Here is an 8632-nt window from a genome sequence, read left to right as displayed (position 1 = left end):
GATAAGTGGGAGTTGGTGAAGGAAATTCACCATTTGTCTAGTCTTGGAGTTCATCTCATGGACTCTAAAGATGGTGGTATATTTTTCCATCCGGTAACATATCTATCTCTTATTGTTAAGCAAGGGAAAAGTAGATATTGGATCTTGATTTCAGGAAGTTTAAGAGTAATGTTAGTAAGGAAAAGGATGTTGACTTTGTGATTGCTGGTGCTGGTATCCTGAGGTACCATGGTAGTTTATGTGTTCCTAACGTCGGTGGGTTAAGAGAAAAGATTCTTGTTGAAGCTCACAAATCTTGTTATACTATTCATCCTAGTTCTACAAAGATGTATCATGGTCTTTGGGAGTTCTATTGGTGGAATAATGTTAAATGGGATGCGGATAGCTATGTGGCTAAGTGTGTGCTCTGTTAATAAGTGAAAGTTAAGCACGTGAGACCCGATGGTTTGTACCAATAAATCAAGTTGCCCTAATGAAAGTAGGAAGTAATTAACAAGGATTTTGTTATTTTTCTTCCTCAGTCGTGAAATCAAAGATATTTGGTTTGGTTTATTATCGATAGGATGACTAAGTCTTCTCACTTCTTTCCGATGAGAACTAATTATTCGGTGGATGATTATGCTAAGTTGTATCTTGTGGAGATTGTGAATTTGTATGGTACTTTGGTTTCTATTATTTTGGATTGTGGTACTCTGTTCTTATCTTACTTTTGGAAGTCATTTCATACAGGCTTGGGAACTATGGTGTGCCTTAGTACTATTTTCCAACCGCAAGCGGATAGACAAGTGAAAATGACCATTCAAATATTAGAAGATATAATTCATGGTTTCCTTAATGACTATGGTGGTAGATGGTTCAACCATTTTCCTTTGATTGAATATGCTTATATTAATAACTATGATTTTAGCATTTGTATTTATACTTTTGAGGCATTGTATAGTAGAAGATATCATTCTCCTATTGGGTGGGATGAAGTTGGTGAGGGTAAGTTGTTTGGCCCTGATTTGATTTACAAAGCCCTGGAAATGGTGAAAGTAATTCTCAATAGATTAAAATCCTCTCAAAGTTGCAAGGAGTCCTATGCTGATGTGAGATGTAGGGACTTGGAGTTCAATCTTGGAGATTGGGTATTCTTGATAGTATCTCCCATTAAAGGAGTAATGCAGTTTGGTAAGAAGGGAAAGTTAAGTACTCGGTATGTTGGTCCCTACTTGATTCTGAAGAGGGTTAGAAATATTACCTATGAAATAGAGTTGTCTTCTAGTTTGAGCTCCATTCATCCAGTTTTCCATGACTCAATGTTGAGGAAGTGTATAGCTGATCATCCATCGGTTGTTTCTTTGGAAGAGTTAGGTATTTTGGACTCCTTATCTTATAACAAATTCTTGGTAAAGATCCTTTGGAGGAAGCCTAAGGTTGAAGAGGCTACTTGGGAAGCGAAAGAGAACATGAATTCCAAGTATCCGCTCCTATTTTATGCTCCCGAAATTTATGGGGAAGGTATGTTTTCTTCATCATAGTTTTGTTTTTAAACGTTGTGAAAGGAAAGATTGATTTTCTTACATCTTTGTTTTCTAACTTAGTTAAAGGTTAGAGTTGAGGTTTGGGAGTGTTAACTCATGCTTGTGCTTGTGTTATCCATCATTCTATGACGAATGATCCAAGTGGGTGAGAATTAAAGCACCTTGACTTTGAAACCTTAGAAAATTTCTCTAAGTTTAACATTCTAGACATCATACGTTTTGTGCATTCTAGTTGTATGATGTGTTATGGTTTAGGGTCCAAACTCGTCTGTTTCATAGTTTGTTCAAAGCCACTTACTGTCCAAGGTAAGATTGAACATCATACTAGTTGTTAGTTGGGATATGAATTGTATGTTTCTAAGTTGTATGGTGCCCTAAGTCTTATCTTAATTATTTTATCTAGGGTAAGGGGTATAGGGAACTACTTCTATTTTAGGATATGAATTAGTCATATGTGGTCATATGTTGGTAAGTATGGGGGTCCAAGATGATTCTAGGATATGAGATAAGGGTACCACTCGTACCCTAGGGTATGGTTTAGGAGGGATGGGTCGTACCCTTCTTTCGTACATGTTTTGAGATTTTAAGCTAGGGGTATTCTGGACATTTCCTACCCTAAAACCCTCAAGTCCCCACGTCTTATAAAATTTTGTGGCCTCTCATAATACAGTATTGAAAGATCAAGCACTCCAAAAACAATCTTCAAACTCTTTCTTAAAGATGGGCTAGGGTTCTTCAAAGGTGTTCATCTAGAGGCTCAAAAGTCAAGTTTCTTTTATGAATCTTCTTAGATAAGGCATATGACTCTTCCCTCATTGATAGTTCTCAAACATCATGCATTTTAAAGGGTGATTATGATTCTTAAATGGTGGTTTTGAAAACCAAAATTGAGGGTTTTGTTGCATATGATTGAGTATTGTTTAATCTTGGTCTAACTTGTGTTTACACATGTTTTTTGTGATGGTTTGCACATGTGGGTGCTTGGTGATTGTGGTTTACCAAATTGGTTATAGGTTACCCTAAACTTGATGGCTTTTACCTTGATTTTTATCTTGATAATAGTATGCCCCAAAAGCTTTCGTGAAAAAGCCTAAAAGAATAAACTAGTCACATGTTAATGCTGTTTTGAACTAAGGCATTGGCCTAATGAATATGAATGGTTGATAAATGGTTTTGTGAGGTACTTGTTGGCTATATAATGATCTAAATGGTAACCTTGGTAGTTTAAATTGGTAAATGTGTTTGAGTCCCTAAATAATAACTTGATTTATGTCTATGTTAGATAATGGGTTCAAATTCCTAAACTTTGAATTGAACCAGTATCTTCCTAGACAATTGGTTCAAGGCCTAAAGTCAAATGAATGTATGGTTGATTGATAATGGTAATGGCATATGGTATACTGTTAAGTAGTGTTGGTATGATGATTCAACAAATTTCCTTTGGTTTAGTAATTGCCTTAATGATTGTGTATATGGAATGATAGTTCTAAATTGGGCTTAATAGCGGGATGTGTATCCGAGCCGTGAAAGTGGAGTTCGAAGAACTAACACTAAAAACCACACTAGCTGGTGCCAATTACTTATAAGTAGGTGGTTTGAGTCCTCCAAGTAGACATATAAAAGAAAGGTTCGAGTCCCCCTTACTACATGTATTGGTGCTTAAATCACCTTGATTATGCCGGAAGGTTCGAGTCTGCCGTATAGGCATACACGGTTATAGATATTCTCTAGTTCATGTGGTTACACGCACTGGAGATTTTACATCTAGGGGAGAGTTGGGCCCATATAGCTTGTGGTTTCATTGTTTTATGATGGTTATGATACATAACCCATGTTAATGATTTCAAAGTTCATGCTAATATTGTTCCCTAACCCGGCATGGTATAAATATATATGTATATATATGTATTGCATTGGTATATGGATTTTTTGATTTGTTTTGAACTATTGGAACTATTTTGTTCTTATCCTTGAGTTACATGCTAGTGCTCTAATTGTGAACCATTTTCGATGGTGTAGATCTATGCGATTCAGGTGTTGGTCATACTATACCTCCTACTCAGTGATTAGACTCAGGATCAGCTTGTATTGACTTGAAGTGGCTAGCTTCCATACTCCAGAAGGCTCCATTTCTAGTTTTAGTTTCTTATGTCTTTATTGGTTAGTCTTGAACATTGTTTTTGGCTATGGTCGGGGGCATATCCAATCCGGATATTGTTTTACTATTGGATAAAGGCTTTATGAGACTACTATAGATTGGTATGCAAAGTGTCGACATTAGTGTCAGCCTTGGCATTGGGATTGGTATTGAGGCTGATACCATATGACTTCATTTGATTTTTGATTGTTCCATTTTATTATGATGTGGATATGGACTTGGTTATTATTTTGGTTTTTTTATGGTGATTGGTTGGAATTGAATGGGTTGACTTGTTTGGGTTAGCCATGGTCTTGGACCAATCCCAAAATCTTATTGTTGTTAGACACCCTATCTTGTTATATGTTCAAAATTCAGCCTACTCAAGGTATATGTTGGTCGGTTGGATTGGGTAGCGGGGGGATCTCCAGTCCTTTTTGTGATTTTGATGCCCATTACGACAAGGCCCCAGTTCAGGTCGTGTTATCGAGTAAGAATTTCCCCAATTTTTTTCTTAGTCAACTGCCCACCATCTCTGCCATTGTTCTGTTGATTTGCACCCTTCTCTAAACATCTAATTTTCTTGTTCTTATTCTCTCCCATCTCTTCCTGCTTCTTTTTATCATCCTTCACATGTTGCGTATAAACCACCATCATGGATATGTCCATATCAATGTTCAACATAACGGCCTTACACTCTATCACTTGATCCCCTGACGAACCAGAAACAAACTTTCTCATTTGGGACCTCATATTAGACACCAACACAGGAGCATAATGGGACAACTATTGAAAATTTAGAGCATATTCCATAACAATCATCTTACCCTACTTCAAAAAAATAAACTCTTCAGCCTTACCTTTCCTCGACTCCTTAGGAAAGAAGTGATCAAGAAAAGGACATGAAAAGTAATGCCACACTGCTTATTTAGCATCATCACCCCTCATTGCTTCCCACTCCTCATACCACTGGTAAGTAATATCATTCAACTAATAATCGCCAAACTCCATACCCTCTGAATTAGTAGCATGCATCACCCCAAAATTCTTCTCTATTTCCTCAATAAACCCTTGAGGATCCTCCTCAAACTTAGAGCAACTAAAGATTGGAGATTCAATCTCATAAGCTAGATAACCCGAGTGAAATCATATGAACTAACAGCAGGAAAAACATGATCAAACTGATAAGACTAGAATGCCAACAATTAGGCAAGCATATCAATAGACTAATAGAATTCCGCATTAGAGATATCTCCCCTGAGTAAGTGAGCATAATTATCACTAGCCCGAAAATCCCGAGGAGGATTCGTATGGGTAGATGGGACCCCACGTGGAGTGGTACACTCAGGAGCAAGGATTCTAGACCAGGTCTGCACTGCATAAATTAGGCGAGTTCCTTCCACTTCTTCTCCAGGTAGACAGAGGTTCCAGAAAAGTTTCTACTACCGTTTGATATTTGTGGAGGCATAATTTTTCCTGAAATGCGAGTAAACCAAGAGTTAGAGAACTCTCATAACAACTAGACTTTATAGCCCAAAAAAAACATGAAAAAAGGAAAGATTCCTAAATTCCTTGTGTCCTCCCCTTATAAGTGTGGAGCACTACACATCCATAAAAGGGACTCTACTCGACATGGATTTGTGGACACCCATTACCCTGAACCATGCTTTGATAACAAGCTTGTCACAACCCAAATCTAGGCTTTGACATGACAGATAATCTCAAGTCCACCATGGTCCAAAGAACACCCCCTTAATATTACCTCATGAGCATAATAATAATAAACAATGGAAGTGAACCAAATTATTGATAGATAAATGATACAAAAAGAATCTCAACAGTCAGCATAAGAAATAATACTATCCCAATAATGTCCACAAAAGCATCTAAAACAAGAATACCAACAAACTCGAGACAAGCCCCCTACTATGATCAAAACGAATCCAAAGTACTAAAGCAATATTGAAAGAACAATGAAATGTTAGGGTCTTCCAAAGGATAGAAGATCACCACTTCACAATTGATACCCAGAAGTACTCAACCATAAAACTCTGGATAGGAGATCAGAAAATCCCTAAACCCCTACATCAAGAAATAACACAGCATCCAGGGATGATCAGTGGTGCGAGTACTAACATGTAATTCAGGGGATATGGAAAAATAATGCAATTACCAAAATCCATTCAGAAGCCATATGCACAACATTCATATACATATATATAAGATGTAGGGGTAGGGACAGGGTCATGAACATAAGATTTTAATGATTTAACCTGAACTATGTAGCTCAATCCGTCATAAAGAAATCCTTGGGCTATATGGGTCCAGCTTCCCTTGCTGGAAGGGCCACGGTGCGTGTTAGCCACACAAACTGAGGAAAAACTAACAAAAGACTAAAGATGCTAAGTCCATTGTCCTCCCAAAATATATAGATAATATGTGCACCAAGCCTATGGTCATATTGACCCCTGATGGTGTCAAATGTGGTTTCCAGTGTTGGTCCCCCTGGGACCTACACCTTCACAGTGAGCTTCACAATTCCCTTTAATCCCTAACCCAGGATTCATTCACTATGGCATTTACCAACTTCGTATCATCATACCCATATGATTGTAAGATAATAAAATTATGTCAAACCAATCCACATAACAAAATTGACTCACAAGGTCTATTTAAAATCCAAGCTATGGCCACCAAAACCATCCAAATCCATTTTTATATCTAGTTATCCTTTAATAGAATGCAGTGGGTTCGAAAACAAGTTAAACCATTCAATTATCTATATTCAACACCAAGATTATAAAGTAGGTTGAGGTTAATGTCATTATCAAGAAAAATTCCATCAATTTAGGAAAACCCATGTCTCTCATTAGAAAAAAACAAACAATGCATCAATTCAGTCCAAAAAACATCAATTTAAAGAATGAATAATCAATTTAAAACATGGCACAACTTTTTAAAGTAATAACAAGCAAAAACCCTCGACTCAATTTCAAATCGACTATTTAGATCACATGAAAATTTAATAAATTTATGCCACAATGTAAAAATACAAGTTAGAGATGAGCATAAATTTATGATACAATGTTAAAATACAAGTTAGAGATGAGCAACATGCTTAAATACACATGGAATTGAAGCCAAATCAAAGTTTTGAGCTTGATTGTTGAATCCTTTATGAAACCCTTGAGTTTCTTGGTTTTTGAATTTAAGAGAGAAAGAATGGAATTTGATTTTTGAAAATTTAAGAGAAAGGTTTATTTTATGTTTAAAAGTCATACAAGGGGTAAAAATACCCAAAGCCCCTCACCCTAAGTAAAAAAAATGGATAAAATTTACGTAGCAATATGGTACGCCGCTATTGCGGAGGGTAGCTTTTGTGTCATTCCCTTATCATAGAGACTAACCTCCGTGGCATGCCACTAGCGCGAACCCTTACTACCTCAGGATCCCAAAATAACTCGAACCCCTTCTGAAAATTCCTAAACATTCCCAAAATACCCATTTAACATTCCTAATCATAATTCAAGTCAAAAATCAACATTACGCACGTGAAAGGGTCAAAAATAAAATAATCAAAATATTATGGGGTCTTACATAGGTACACCATGCAAACAGACTATGTTACTAACATATATATGAGCCAACCTCCTGGCGCTGAAAGTAATTTAAATGGGAATGATATGTGCTGATTTGGCCAGCCAATTTACAATGACAAAAATCCAACAAAACCACGGGAAGTATGAGGTAAACCGCTAAATAAATTCCATTCTAATCCACTGGTATTTCCACTTTATAATGGGAAATCTCTGAATCAGACCACTTGGTCGCTGATTCTCGGCCTTCCCCTACTGATAAATAGGCAATGAGCTATAAAATTTACCACATCATTCTTTATGCCACTCCAACAATAATGTTACCTCAATTCTTGATTTATCTTAGTTGTACCTAAGTGAATAAAATATCTAGAGATATGAGCCTCATGCAAAATTAGCAAAATCAAACCATCAACTCTCGAAACACTAATATGGCTACCCAATATTAAGACACCCAAAGAATTTATGGTAGCCCTCTTAGACTCACCACTATACATTAGATCATGGACAATGCAAAGTCTATTATCTTAAAACTGGCAATCCTAAATCTTCTCAAGTAGTGAGAACCTAGCCGCAACACTAGAAATAATCCTCTTAGGGTCTAAAATATCAAGGAAAATCATCAAATTGGCTAAGAACTGAATATCCCATGACAATGACCTTTGAGAACTAAAATATAAGCCAAGATACCCATATTCACAGCCTTCTGATTCAAGGCATCTGCTACCACATTTTCCTCGCCCAGATGATATAAGATGGAAATATCATAATCCTTAAGCAGATCTATCTGCTACTTAGAATTAAGCTCTACCTGGGTCATAAGATGTTGAGGACTACAGTTATCACCAAAAATTTCATAATGCACCTCATAAAGATAATCCCTCAAAATCATAAGCATGAGAACTACCACAACCAACTCCAAATAATAATTAGGGTAGTTGCGCTGTTGTAGCTTGAGTTGTCTCAAAGCATAAGCAATAACTCAACACTACTACATCAATACACAACAAAAACAAACACCTGAAGCATCATAATACACGCTTAATCCCTCACCCTCAATAAGAAGAGCCAAAATAGGACCCAAAGTGAGAAACACTATAACCTTACCAAAGCTCGAATCACACTCCTTCGATCATCAAAATGGAACCTCCATCCAAGAAAATCTAGCCATAGGTGTTCAAACAGTAGAAAAAACCTCGATGAATCATCTATAATAATCGGCCAAGACAATAAAGCTATAGGCCTCACTTAGAGATGTTGGCCTAGCCTAATCATGAATGGCATCAATCTTCATCAAGTCTACTATGATCCATTCTTTTAACACCACATATCCAAGGAAAATCTCTGATTCAAGACAAAAGTCACACTTAGAGAAT

Source organism: Capsicum annuum, chromosome 6 (genome assembly GCF_002878395.1).
Source record: "Capsicum annuum cultivar UCD-10X-F1 chromosome 6, UCD10Xv1.1, whole genome shotgun sequence".
NCBI classification, from domain to species: Eukaryota; Viridiplantae; Streptophyta; class Magnoliopsida; order Solanales; family Solanaceae; genus Capsicum; species Capsicum annuum.
This window is presented reverse-complemented; position numbering follows the sequence as displayed.